Here is a 9,099-nt window from a genome sequence, read left to right on the forward strand (position 1 = left end):
CAAAGCCTCACAAGGAAGGGGCTCTCCACTAAGTAACCCTTGATTAGAGATGTGAAAGCACCATTCCATTTGGACACTGGGCTGGATGGCGCTCACAACTGGCCCTTTTCCCTGAGCCAGGGCTCTCCTGTGGCACTGGGATTTATGTTCTCCCAGCTGATCAGCTGGTGCTGAGTGCTCTGAACGCTGCTATTCAAACAGAGGCACCCTGTGGGGGAGGCTGGGCTGGGCTCTCTCCTCACACCGCCTTCCCAATTCACTTGGATTCTCCTGCAGCTCCTGCAGCAAGGGAGAAGGAGGGGAAGGTGAGCCCCTGGGAATCGCAGGGCCCCACTCTACTACCTGAGGTACTCGCCTTGATATCTTTGAAGGAGATAAGTGTCCAGGCTCTATGCTTATTCCCTTTTCATTGCAAAAGGAACAGTTATAGCCAGAGCCTACCTCCTACGAGACATGACCACTACACCAGCTGATCCAATGGTGATGTGGGCACAGACAACAGGCAGAAACAGACCCATTCTAAAGTGTGCTTTGTCTTGTAATGGGAGAAAGAGATGTCTTTCAGGACTATTAGATACAAGAGCTGATGCCACCATAATTTCCTGCTTTGATAGGCTAAAACAATGGCCCCTGGTTCCAGCTGCTGGGGTAATTATTAGCTAGCAGGGGAGCCACTACCAGCTTCTGGAGTCACAGTAACATCTGCATGGAAGGTCCTGAGGGCACAGTTGCTACAGTAAGATAGTTCATCGCTTGGGCACCAATAACAATTTGAGGAAAAGACCTCTTGTCCCAAAGGGGGACAAGGCTAGAGATCCTATCAACACCTCAGGATTTCTAGATGGGGCCACTGAGCTGCGTGCCACCCTTCAGTCAACCTGGAAGACCAACGACCCCATATGGGTCGATCAGTGGCCCCTCCCAGGCAGAAAGTTAAAGGCCCTGCAGTCCCTCGTGCAGGAGCAGCTGTCTGTGGGCCACATTGTACCATCTACTAGCCCCTGCAATGCAACTGTCGTTATCATATGAAAGCCTGGAAAACACAAGGGGCGGCTTCTGCAGGACCTCAGGAAAATCAACGAGGTCATCGAGGACATGGGTGCCCTCCAGTCCAGCCTGCTCTCAGTCTCCATGCTACCTCAAGATTGCCAATGGTGGGCCATGCTGTAGTTGTGGGTAGCATCTTTTGGAGTCCTCCTATTTTTTGGATATCTTGTTCGACATTTAGGCTGTGATTGATGGAGCCTGAGCATAGGAAGAGCATTGCTTTGAAGATTGTATGGCTGGTGATGTGAAGGAAGGCTGGTTCAGGGAGGTTTAGTCCAATTGTAATTTTATTGCACAGTTATTGGCAGAAGGTTGTTGTAGATCTAAATGACTACTTTTTTGATGCCCCCATGCATCCAAATGAGACACCCCTGGTTTGCCTTTTCCGTTCCTAAACCGACAAACACCTTTACAGAGGTACCAGTGGACTGCATTGCCTCAAAGACAGAAGAGTAGCTCAACTATTTGTCAATGGCTTTGAGCCCAAAATCTCTCACCCAGATGGAAAAGACATCCTAATGCTATCATTTTTCATTACATGGACGATACAGTCATTTGTGCAGAAGGTCAAATCATTTTGGACATTGCTGTACAAGATGTCATCACTGTGGTACAGCAGAAAGGTTTTGAGATTGCAGCAGATAAAGTCTAAAAGACAGCCCCCTGGAAGTTCCTCGGCCTAAAAAGCACAGAGAGAACCATCACACCACAAACACTGCGCATCAAGGACAACCCAAAGACTCTGCCAGAACTCCGCCAGCTCTGTGGAAGCATCAGTTGGGTACGTTCACTGCTGGGAATCACCACAGAATATATCGTGCCACTGTTCCTGCTCGTTAAAGGCAGAGAAGGACTCGATTCCCATGATCACTGACACGGGAGGCCGAAGCAGCCGTACAAAAGGTAGCCTGGGTGATTCAAACTAAACAGGAACACAGATACCACACTACTTTTCCTTTCTCCCTGGCAATCCTTGGTGTAAGTCCAAAATTCCATATATTATCTTTTTTGTGGGACTCAACTATCTCAGATGCCCTGATAAAAATTGAATGCGTTTTCAAAACACCAACCTACTAAAATGATAACAACCCCACAGAAAGTTATTGCACAACCAATCAGGAAAGCTAGAAAGTATCTGTGCTCCCTTGCAGGAATATACCTTGTGAATATATACTTACTTCTCACTCAAGAGCACCTCAATTGCCTACTTCAAACATCTGAACCACTGCAATATGGCTTAGATAGTTTTTGAACAGGCTGGGATCAGCCACCAATTCTACCATCAAAAAATTCCTGCGCTGCTCAGGGTGTTAAAAATTACCTGAGACCCAGCAAGATCCCTTGTAGCCACCTGCCCCAATTGTCAGGAACATGGCCTTGCTTCTGTCAGAGCTGGAGTCAATCCAAGAGGACTAGAGAGTCTCCACATCTGGCAATCACACATCACACACTAGGCCCCTTTCGGAAGAATAAAGTACATCCACGTCTCAATCACAATCTTTTCCACTGGGATTTTTGCCTCTGCCCATGCTGGTGAAAAATCAGAAGATGCTATAAAACATTAATTTTTAATTTTTTCCACCTTAGCATATCCACAGGAATCTAAAACTGATAATGCTCTTGCTTATACCTCACACAGATTCCAACAAGTTTCTGACCACTGGGGTATAAAACATGTCACAGGCATACCACACTCCACCACAGGACAGTCCATAGCTGAGAGGGCAAACTGATCCATCAAAAGGATCCTTGATCAACTGAGAGGGGGAGTCCAGATATTATCTTCCATTGAGCCACTGGCCAAGGCCTTTTACGTACTCAACTTTTTGAACAACTCTTTTTTGGAGAAAACTCCCCCAGTCATAAGGCATTTTACTAATTCAGCTGCAGCCCCATTAAAAGAACAGCCACCTGTGTTGACCAAAGACCCTGAATCTAAACAAATTATGGGCCCTTTTCCATTAAGTACTTGGGGAAGAGAAGATGCCCTTGTCTCTACAGCAACACTCGTAAGATGGATCCCAGCAAAATACATAAAAACTCTTTCTGGGAATGGTGAGGCAAACACCAGAGCCACCATCAGAAGAACAGAATGGAAGCCTAAGGCAGACAGCAGCAGCCTGGGAAAGAAGAAGAAGAACTGAAGATCTCCCAAGCAGCGTTGACCACACACACCAAGACCAAGATAGCTCAGACACCACTAACCAGGTTATATGAATTAACATTTGTAAAAGCTATATTTTAGCATTGATATATGATTCTTCTAATAAGCTGTGTTCACACCCTTGCCTTACAGATGAGAAAGTTTAGTGGGACTCCAACTTAAGTTTCATCTTCTAATCTCTTTATCTGTTTACTTTTAGGACACCCAAGCCTCCAGATATTAAATTACCAAAGTCAAAGGATGCTGCCATTGGTTGCTGCTGCAGCAGGAATCTGGATGCTCCTTACTGAGCCGCATGCCTTCAGCTTGGTGCTTCCACAGACAAGCCACAATTTCTTGTCCATGACCATGCCTTTCAGGCATTTGAAGGCAGGTGTTTTTTTCTACCTGCTGTCACATAGGGAGTCAGTATACCAGGGCAGCCAGCTGCTAAAAGATAAGGAAACAAGATGCAGACGGAAGGCAACAACGACTGGTTCAGTGGACTTTCCAACCACTAGGGGATGAAAGGCTGGCTTTCATCTTTGCTTAAGACTGTTGTGTGGGTGTTGTTTATCGTATTCATTGATTTGCTTATTTTACCCTTTTTTGATAAAGGCCTGAAAAACTCTATTGCAGAAGACTTCTTTATAGACAAAAAAAGGGGGGAGTAGTGAGGGCCCAGGGGCCTACCACTGGAACTGTAATACCTCAGGGCAAAGAGAGCAAGGAAAAAGAGAGACACCGCTCTGAATGCAATGGTCTCGCCCATGGGCATTTTCAGGCTCATGGCATTTTATTGGTATCACCCGGTTCAACGGCTGTATTGTCCTTATATGTATTCCCCCTAGAATGTACTCGCCTCTCCTGTACCGTTTTAGTCCTGGCTTTTTCCATTGCTCCCCGGCTTTTCCCCCCAATTTTCCCTCTGAGTGCCAAGCCCCATTTTGTCTCCGTTCCTGGACCCTCTTCAGTGCAATCCACTCATGTGTTTCCAGTTCCACACAAAGATGCCTCACTCGCCTCATTCACCAGCAGTTTAGGCAAGCAGGCTCCCACATCTGCGTGTGCAGGTCACACACAGAAGTGTCTGTGGGCAGGCTGCAACACAGGAACTGAGTGCAACAGAGAATCTGGCCTCTAATAAAAGGCACGAATCCGGCAACCCACCAAAGTAAAGACTTGCATGTCTCTACTTTTTCCTTATCCTCTCAGTCCTCATGCCACTTTCCCCATCATTTCTGACTGGGAATTTAGCTTCTCTCTCTCCTGTCTGCAGGTCCAGCCACAGGTATGACCCTGCAGGAACAGCCTGACCCACAGGGAAGTGACAGAGCACACTTTGTCAGGAACTTTAGTGACAGGACAAGGAGGAATGGGATCAAACTGCAAGAGGTAGAGGAGATTTGATGATGGGAAGAAGTTCTTTACTCTCAGGGTGCTCTACCCTGACACAGGGACCAGTGCAGAGAGGCTGTGGATGCCCCATCCCCAGCAACATCCAAGGCCAGGTGGGACAGGGGCCGCAGCAACCTGCTGTGCTGGGAGCTTGCTCAGCTTGGAACCAGATCATCTTCAGGGTCCCTTCCAAGCCCAACCATTCAAGGATTTGATCATTCTGCCATCCCCATCTCCCACTGAATAGCAGCCCCGAAACTTCAGTGACATCACAGCTCCCAGAGGGTTCCAGGTGGAATGTCCAGGACCTGGAAACAAGCACAGCAGACACTTCACCAGCTGCCAAGGGTCAGTTGCCGCTTGCTCCGTGCTCTGACCCTCAGCGCTGAGGTGCTGTTGCTGCCTGGGCTTTTCCTGCCGCCTGCTCTGGAGTGCCAATCCCAGCAGGACATGCTCTGCTGTGCCAATGGAGGTACAGTGCCATGCCAGGCAGGGGGCTCCCGGCTTGGGCAGGCTGCAGCCATGTGGGAATGGATGGTGTGGGACAGGAAGCCCACTGGGAGATTGTGCTGTCCCTTGCAGACTGACACAAACACTGTGGAGGAGATGGAAGTGGACCAGGGGCGGGAAGAGGATGACATGATGGAGGTGGACTCCTCCTCTACTTCCATGTCCTCCCCTGTTGAGGACATGGAAGTAGAGGAGGACAGCATCGAAGAGATGGAGGTGGATGAGGAGGATAAGATCGAGGACATGGAACTTGATAAGGAGGATGAGGAGGAGCCCATGGTCCTTGGATGAAGATGCAGCCCCACAGGTAAGACAGGCAGATGCTCCCCACGCCCTGCCCACACACACACTGGGTCCCCTGATGCCAGGCTGGGGCGGGGCTGGATGGCCCCGCTCAGGGACACGGTGCCCGCAGGGGGCCTGGATTGTGCTGCCACAAGCACCAGCCCCGGCCTGCCCTGCGCTTGCCTGGGGCCACGCCAGCCCTGCCAGCCCCGGCCCAGCCCCTGGGGCCCAGCTCCCAGCCCTGCTGGCCCCAGTGCTGGCAGCTGAGTCCAGCTCTGCTGCTTCCTTTCTTCCAGGACTCAGGCACATGATGGCACAGAGGCCACAACTTTGTAAATACGTTTGAAAGTTTTGAAGTTTCCTGTAAATATGTTTTCTACGTTAGAAGTTTCCTGTGAATATGTTTTGAAGATTGTTAGCCCATCAGATCCCATGTAAATATGTTCTGTACACTACTGTTGATGTTATTAGAGCAATTCTTATAGGAAACATGCTCTGTAAATCCTAGACTTGCCTATCTTCGGCAAATAAATACTGTTTCTCTTTAAAACCTGACTTCTCCTGGCCATTCCTTTGGGCACAGGCAGCCTTTGCACACTTGTGGGTTCCACTTGTTCCGCGTTCCCGGGGCTGGGGGTCCCTGGGGGTGCTGGCACAGCCACCCCGGGGCTGGGGGTCCCTGTGCCCAGGGGCTCCCACTGACACCACTCCTGGCACTGGGCACTGCTGCTCTTCCTGGCCTGGGGCACAGCGCTGTCCCCAAGAGCTCAGCTCTCACCAGCTCACACACAGGGGGCTCTCACAGCACTGGCCCCTGCAGCCATGCCACCAAAGCAGCCAGCAAACCTTCAGCCACCCTTCCTGCTGCAGCCACAGGCACTCCTGGGCCCAGAGCCGCCAGCAGGCCACAGCCATGCAAAATCCACCTGCACACACTCAAGGCCACCACAGCCTTGGCAACTAGGCCACCTCCATCTAGGCTACTGCAGGGGCTGATCTTTAAGCCTTGCAGCCTCCAAAGGCCCTGGGCTCTGCTTCCCAACCTACTCTGGACTGCTCTGAGCCTGCTTTGTTCCAGAGAAAAAAGCCAAGGAAGGGCATCCTCACCCTGCCCGCATTCCTGCTGCTGCCAGTGGCCACTGGCCCCTGGGCCCCACTCAGGGGGCAGCTGCCGGGACAGGGCAGCCTGTGCTGGGCAGGGGGCACGGGGCTTTGGGCCATGGGGCTGCTGCTGCTGCTGCTGCTGGGGGGCATGGGCCCAACAGGGCCCCGAGCTCAGCCCCTGCCCGGCCAGCTGCCTCCAAAGACCCACACTCCCCCAGCATCCCCATCACACCTGCCAGGGGCAAATACCACAGGCTTCAGGAAAGAAATTCCCCATAGTGACTAAACCAAGGGGTCCAAGGGGAAAGTCAGCACCAGCTGATGATTACAGCACCTTGACGATGGTGGAGGCAGGGCAGGTGAGATCTCCAGGGCCTCTGGCAGTGCCTGCTCTGCACGTGAGCCTGTGCGGCTGCTCCCACTGGGACACAGCACTGGGCTCAGGCCAGCCCTCAGCTCTACACAGCTGATCCCAAGGAGCAGGCTCACAAAGCAGTTTCAGACCACTGCCTGCAGATATTTCAAAGGACTACATGTCATTCTAGGAAGCCACCTTGCACATTTAGTTTTGGTGTTGTGGCATGAGAAGCCAAGAAGGTTCTTCTCAATATGCACTCAGGGCAGTTCCACTGCCATTCTAAAGGTAACACAAAGGACAGGCCTCAGCTTTCAGCATTGCTGAGCTCCTTACTGGCCGTGAAATCTCAGGAGGACGCAGGGTTGTACAGGCCCAGGGGCCTATTTACTGGAACTATAATACCTCATGACAAAAATGACAAATTAAAGTGAGGCAGCCTTAAAAAACCAATGTTTTATCAGTTTTATCAAAGCTTGCTAAATGCAGCATCAGCACCCTCCAGCAGCATGAGGGATGAGGGCTGGCTCAGCTGCTGAAAGCTCAGGGGACATCTTGAAACATCTGCATCCAGAGCCACCAGAGTAATGAGTGGGGAGACAGCCGCCTGCAGTGCAAGATCCTTGGGTGATTTTGTAGTCCTCTGGGTGGGTCACCCTTTACATCAGGGGTAGCTCTAGGTAACAAATTATCCAAAGATGACAGGGATACATAATTTCGAGTTATGGAGGTTCTCCTTTTAGACGGGAAGACTTTTGCTAAGGGAAGTTGGAAGTCGTTTGTTCATTGGCTCTTTAAAGAGTTCCCAGTCATTTTTGTGTATTCCGTTCATCTTATAGCATTCTAGGACTGAGTTAGGGAAAGTCTCTATTTTTAGAAAACCCAGGAAGTGAGAAGAGTTGCAAAATTTTTCCCACCTTTTTAATATGATTTATAGAGCTTTCTGAAGGGTTCCAAGTTCTAATATTCAACCCAGACTTTCTGTTCTGCCCCTGGCATTCCTGACCCCACTGATACCAAGATTAGGATGAGAGACGGAAACTGCTGTAAAGCACAGACAACCCACCTGCTGTCTGACATCTCCCCTCCTTCTCTACCCCATGCCCAGGTCTGTACTGATCACACAGGCCTGGATTCTACCCTAACCCATTCTCCAGTACCTCTCCTCCCTGAATCCCCCTCAGATAGTTCACAAAATGCAGTCCATCCCCTGGAGGGGGTCGTCAATGTCAAACTCCCTCCCACCCTCAGGTGTCTCATCGGGTCATGCCCCTGTGTTGGGTCCCACCCCTGCGTCAGGTACCACCCCTGCATTGGGATCCAGCGCTTCCTTGCCTACTCCCGCAGGCCTACCCCCTCCAACTCAGCCCCTTGCGGATCCCACACTGCTGGAGCCGGAAGTGTGAGGGGCGGTAATCGGAAGGCCGCCATCTTGGCTACCAAAGGCCCACAACAGCGGGCCTGGCCAGTCACCCCAAGGCCCCGCTCCTCTGCCAAAGAACAAGTTCCCTCTTCTGGAGAGGAGAGGGAAGGTTCATCCCACCTTGAGGATGAGCCTGAGGATTCTTGGCAGAGGATGGAGAAGCTGGCGGCTGAAGAGGACGACTGGGAATTGGTAGCTAAAATACAAGCAGCACCGGTGCAGTACCAGAGTGGAGCTAACCCCCAATGGGAAGCTGTCACACACGGGGAGATGAAAGACCTTTATAAAGCAGCCAAACACCATGGGAAGTATTCACTGTATTTTATAATTTCTTAAATTGCGTCTTTGCTGCACATGTAATGGGGCTCACGATCTGCGCCATTTTATGCACATCCTACTCTCTCCACTGAATTTGTTCTGTGAGAAGGAATGAGGAAAAATCTAATACAACAACTTATAAAAGACTATGCTAGGGAAGGGAGGCGGGCACACCTAACACTAGTCCATCTAGCCAGGGAGGAATATTTCATTAAACCTGAGAATCACACAAGACACCTTCCTGAGCTTTGTTAGAAGAGATAAAAGTGCTGCAAAGATAGCTCTCATGTAGACACCCAATGGAACAACACCTACTCTAGATTTCACAGACAATCTGCAGGGACCTGGGAATACCTTATAAAATTTAGTGACCTCCTTACACAAGCAATAGAGAAGCAAGTTGAACATCCAAAAGTCAGGAAGGTACTACTTCCTACCCTTGCTGAAACAAATCTTACCAACACCTGAAAAGACATATTACCCTCTCTACCCCTCACCCCAAAACCTACCATTGCA

The sequence above is a fragment of the Melozone crissalis genome, unplaced genomic scaffold (assembly GCF_028551555.1).
Source record: "Melozone crissalis strain CALT ecotype California unplaced genomic scaffold, PUWL_Pcris_2 ptg000046l_1, whole genome shotgun sequence".
NCBI lineage: Eukaryota > Metazoa > Chordata > Aves > Passeriformes > Passerellidae > Melozone > Melozone crissalis.